Raw genomic sequence first — 5,917 nt, 5'->3', positions numbered from 1 at the left:
GTGGGACGGTAAAGGTACCAGTGACACCTAGTGGTCAGGAGAGGGAATGGTACTAGAACCCTAGCTAAGATGGAATAGCGTCATCTAGTGAGGAATGGTGGTATTACAAATAACAGTACATTAGCGCACAGAGCTTAAACAGCGCCGACTAGCGAATGAAGTGAAGTATTGCTCATATTAGGACTAAGAAGTGAAAACTGGCAAGAAACTCATTGGTCAATAACATGATGCATGTCATCCAACTCTGGGAATTGTTTTCTTAAATGCATGTATTTATGACTTAAAATATTTTTTGCAATTGGATTGTATTAAAAATGTTGCAGGGGCGGATTAAGAGTAGCCAGGGCCCCGGACAGTTTAGAAAGTGTGGAGTATACCTGATGAATCAAGCGACAAGTCACACGATTCCACTCTGATAGATCATGTGATTAATAGTGGGGTCCCACTACCGTATAAAAAATCACTCGGATGTTGATCCAGAACAGTAGGACGAGTGTCACGCTAGTGCAATGCGATTTATTTCACCCACCATCCGTATGAGATCCGTATGCAAAGCGTTTTTAACATCATCTTTTACATACTGTAAATCTCTATGTAATTTAAAGAGAGTTCACAAAACTAATGAATCAAACTTATATAAAGATATAGATAGACAGATATCCTGTAGATCTTTATTGTCACAACCCCCTACATATAATACACTTGCACCCTTTAGTGCCTTTCATTTGGCATTACATGGTGTTTAGCATTATTTAACCTATTAAATAAATAATTTAAAAAGATGACGTGGGGAACCCCCTTATTTTTGATAGCCAGCAAAGGTAAAGCAGACAGTTGAGTGCTGATATTAAGTGCTTGACAACTTGATCACACTATATAAATCCATGCAGCCGGCAATGGTAAAAAATAAATATTATACTTACCTTCTGATGGCCCCCAGAGTCTTTATCCGATGCTTCCTGGCTTGCCGGCAGCTCGCCATACACTGAAGGACCTGCCGATGTCAGCGGTCGCGTGACCTGTCACATGACTAAATTACATCATGGAAGGTCCTTTTACACCATCGCGAGCCACCGGGTAGCCTGGACGAATCGGAGAGAAGACCGCGGGCCATCGGAAGGTGAGTATAATGTTTATTTTTTATCATATTTTTCATTTTTTTTTTAACTGTTAACTTGGTCACACTATATATGCCGGTTGCATGGATTTATATAGTGTGACCAAGTTGTCAAGCACTTTTCCAAGTGATGGTAAAATCGCTTGGAAAAGCGCTTGATAACCCACATGCAGAAATGCATGCAAAAATGCTCTCGGGTGCCCCCCTGGTTATTGGGCCCTTTCCAGCCTAAAAATGCCAGCCCGCAGCCGCCCCAGAAGTGGCGCATCATAAGATGCGTTAATTCTGGCGCTTTGCCCGGCTCTTCCCGATTGCCCTGGTGCTTTGGCAATCGGGGTAATGGGAGTTGGGGTTGACGACAGCCATGATTTGTCAAAAATCACATCTGCCATCAAGCCTTGGTGTTAGTAATGGAGAGGCTGTTATGCTCACGCCCAGACTGACTGACATGAGCGTGGTTAGTGGTCCCACTGGGCCACGAACCAAGGAGTGTCTGGAGGGGCGTGACTAGGGGCCTCGCCAGATCCGACTACGAACACACCGCGGCTCAATCGACTCTGTGGTCTGAGGAGGGACGTGGGAGGTGGCCCAGGTGCTACGCCAGGTCAGACCCCGGTCACAGCTGTTGACCCACACCGGGGAATGCAGGAATGGGCAGGCACAGCTGGTATGCAGATAGGTGGGTACTGGCAGGCTCGGCTGGTATGCAGACAGGTGGGTACTGGCAGGCACGGCTGGTACGCAGACAGGCGGGTACTGGCAGGCACGGCTGGCATGCAGACTGGCAGATACTGGCAGGTAGGAACGCAGGCTGGATAGGGACCAGTACAGACTGGGATACAGGAACAGAGCCGCGGGTGCGGTGGACAAGCAGAGCAGAACCGTAGGCGCAGAGGACAAGCGGAGCAGAGCAGAGCGAAACCACAGGTGCGGTGGACAAGCAGAGCAGAAATGCAGGCACGGAGGACAAGCGGAGCAGAGCAGAGCGAAACCGCAGGTGCGGTGGACAAGCGGAGCAGAGCAGAGCGAAACCGCAGGTGCGGTGGACAAGCAGAGCAGAGCGAAACCGCAGGTGCAATGGACAAGCAGAGCAGAGCGAAACCACAGGTGCGGTGGACAAGCAGAGCAGAGCAAAACCGCAGGTGCGGTGGACAAGCAGAGCAGAGCGAAACCGCAGGTGCGGTGGACAAGCAGAGCAGAGCGAAACCACAGGTGCGGTGGACAAGCGGAGCAGAGCGAAACCGCAGGTGCGGTGGACAAGCGAGGCAGAACAGAGCAGAAGGTGCAGGCAGACAGGACAGGGCTCTGTTCACATGGAACAGACTGGGAAACACAGGAAGATAGTTAGAACACAGGAGGTAGATACGGAGGCAGGGAAACTGGAAAAGCAGAACCAGATACACACAAGGTACTTACAATGAAGTAGTGAGTGGACACAAAACTCACAAACAGAAGTATAGCGACAATGAGTTGGAGTTAGGTGCAGGTTTAGACACTGCAGGAAAAGGGCAGGTATGGACATAGAGAAAAGCAGGTAACGGGCTAGGACACAGTTCAGACAGGAATTGAACCCGGAACAAGATACAGGAACGAGCCTGGGAACTCAGCCCCCAGGGTGGCAGAAACAGACTAGAAGTCACAGATACCGATAACGGGCCTGGGTATACAGCCCCCAGGGTGGCGGAAACAGGCTAGATACAGGACAGGACCTGGCAACTCAGTTGCACAGAACACACTGAAAGAAAGTGTTGCTCAAGCACCTCCTACTGGGTGGAGGGGGTTTAAGTGTCCAGTGACTCACAGCAATAGGCTGGGGAGGCATTAGGACTGCGCACACTGTAAGTTTAAGAATCAGGCAGTAACAGCGCCGCCGCCCTAAGCAATCAGATAAGAGACATGCACACAGCACATACTGGAGCAAAGTGTGCAGTCTGGACTGATAGGTAAGTTGGCGGTCTTGCATGGTGGGAGATGGTAAGCCATGCCAGCACGCCGCCAAGGATGTTACAGAGGCGTCTATCAGACTCCCCATTACTAAAACGGTAATAAAAACACGCAGAAAAAAAAACACTTTATTTGAATAAAGATTTTCCCCACACTATCCCTCGTTCACCAATTTATTACCCAAAATGTTCCCACGAAGCTCCGATGTATCCAAGTTCCCTGATTCTGTCTACAGCAGTAATGTTCGTGGACGAGGTACTCGTCTTCCACGCCCCGACACGCTACATTAAAACGGGGTCCCAACTGGGTGTGTGTGGTTGGATTGCTGCGCCGGACCCCTTTAAACCCACAATGAAGAAACCAGACAAAGTTGGTAAAAATAGAGACATTTTTACTGACAATAAAACTTATGTACAGAGGATAGCAGGGAATAAGCTTGCTGTTTTCTTCTGCACGACGCAGAGGTCCATTCTTATTGGTTCTGAACGGTGGCACAGTACTTATGGTGAACTTTACAGATGAACAGCAGGATAAAGCAGGTGACTCCATCTTCCTGGTACAGGGCCACACGGGTCAATGTGTGTCGCTATGACCACTGCTCCCTAACTGCACCTCCTGAGCACAACGTAAGGTAGCTCCGCCAGCTACCACCTCACTGAACGTGCCCCCAGCCTGGCTGACGCTGCCTTACTTCACGGCAGATCCCAGTTCTGGCTAGCACTAATGTGTCACCCCAGGCCTGGATGCCACAAACTTGTAAGGCTGTGTCTGAGAGCAGGAGGGAGGTTCTCTGGTCATGGACCATTTGCATGCAGCACCTCCTGTCCCAGGCCAGTAGGGGGAGCAGGCTGCCCCTATAAAAACTGGTACTGAGGGCAGGGTTAGAGAGACCAGGACCCACTTCTGAAGCATCCAGAAGGGTTCCCAGAAGAGAGGGACAGGTCAGCCGCAGCTGAGGAGTCCAGGAGGCAAAGGAGGAACAGAAAGCCAGGGACAGAGGCGACGAGAGCCGGTACTGGCAGAGAGAGACTACACAACCGGACACTGGGGTCCGAGGCTGTCAGGGTTGCAGGTCCTGCAGCAGATAACCAACCCGCAAGGGATTTCAGGTCCCTTGGCCTAAGAAGCCTGGAGGCTCCGCCACACAGAGGGACCGGTACAGCACGGAGAAGCTACAGGTACCTAAGGCCCGAGTCGCAAGTCATACAGGCGTAGTACACGGCAAGCTCAGGGACGTGGGCTATCACACCACTAAAGGGGGGAGATAGTCAGCAAGGGCAGAGAGAGAACAGTAGGCCTACCCACTCACCCTGGCCAGTGGAGCTCACCCGAATGCCCTCAGACGCCCAGGTCCATTCCTACCCTGTACTCCTGGTGGGTCTGTGATAAGATCTGCAGTAAAAGACCCTGGACTGCATTATTGGACTCTGTGTGGTTACTGCTGCGCCTGCACCATCACCCCCAGCATCCTATTACACTGCCCTGAGGCAACACTCCTGCCTGCTGCACCCACAACACCAGCCTCAGCAGTCTGCCCTGCAGCGGCGGTTCATCCTGACCGCAATCCACGGGTGGCGTAGTCGGACAATTTACAAATAATAACAAACACCATAACTAGACTGCCATTTGGTCTGACCACCCTGAGCTACGGACCGGGTTGCCACTACTACTCCGAGCATTGCCCCGAAGCCCGGTTCTGGGTGCCCCACGGCCCAGGGGGCAAGTCAGCTTTGGCGTAGTCGGCAGGATTGTGACCAACCCGCCACAAGCGGGTATTGCGTGCCTGAAAAAGACTGTACACGTACCTTAAAAAGAAGTTTCCCGCCATCCGGAGCCGTTTCCCGCCGTTTTCAGCCGTCTCCAGCCATCTTCAGCAGTTTTCCCGCCACCTTCAGCCATTTTCCCGCCATCGGACGCCATCTTCAGGACGCCGCGCGGGAAGAAGAGGGGCGTGGACGTCCAAAGCGCGCGAGACTTGAAGCCCCGCCCTACGCACGGACGCTGCGCAAGGTCCTGGAAGGGAGAGAGAGCGACGCTGACGTCACCAGGACGCGACGCAAGGTCCTCACACGGAGCTGCACCAGCGGAGCCGCGGCCTACAGAAGAGGATCGTCGGAAGGTAGGCCACGCTTAACTAGGGGGAAGGAAGATGACGGACACGGAGGGGCCTTCTACAACCAGCGGGGCTGCAGCAGCGGTGATGCCGTTCTCTATGCCCTACATCCCCGGAGCAGCCTGGCTGCCCCAATACTCAGGGGACCCCCATACCTTATCTGACTTTAGGGAAAGACTGCACAGTTTATTCAAAGTTTATCCCCTGACAGAAGAACAGAAAGTGAGCATTCTGACGGGGCAGCTAACCGGCGGGAAGTGAAATCATGGTCAGATGAGGAGAAAAGGACAGTAAAGGACATTCTGACCCGGCTGCGGAGTACCTTTGATACCCGTACCTCAGCAGAAATCAAAATGCGGTTCTATGGCTGTAAGCAGCGGGCCCAGGATAGTATCAGAGACTATGCCTTGAACCTGCAAGAAGCCCTGAGAGCTATCAAACAAGCTGACCCTGGTAGCGTGCAGGACTCTGATAAACTGTTGACTGACCAGTTCATAGAAGGTCTGCTGTCCAGCGCCCACAGAACCCAGCTGCGCCTCATGGTCCTACAGAACCCCGATTTGACTTTTGCGCAGTTCAAGGATCGGGCCATCCGGGTGCTCAGAGAACCCGCAGCAGGTGGCGCTGTAGCTTCCCGGCGCCCTGCCATCACTTACCACCAGGGGGCAGCGCCCTACCCCGCAGACCTTGTGGGGGCTGATGCACAGGCCCTAAATCCATCCCAGCCTGCAGACCTGCACAAT

Source organism: Phyllobates terribilis, unplaced genomic scaffold (assembly GCF_046119375.1).
Source record: "Phyllobates terribilis strain yellow unplaced genomic scaffold, ASM4611937v1 Scaffold_2__4_contigs__length_985480577, whole genome shotgun sequence".
In the NCBI taxonomy this organism is placed as follows: Eukaryota; Metazoa; Chordata; class Amphibia; order Anura; family Dendrobatidae; genus Phyllobates; species Phyllobates terribilis.
This window is presented reverse-complemented; position numbering follows the sequence as displayed.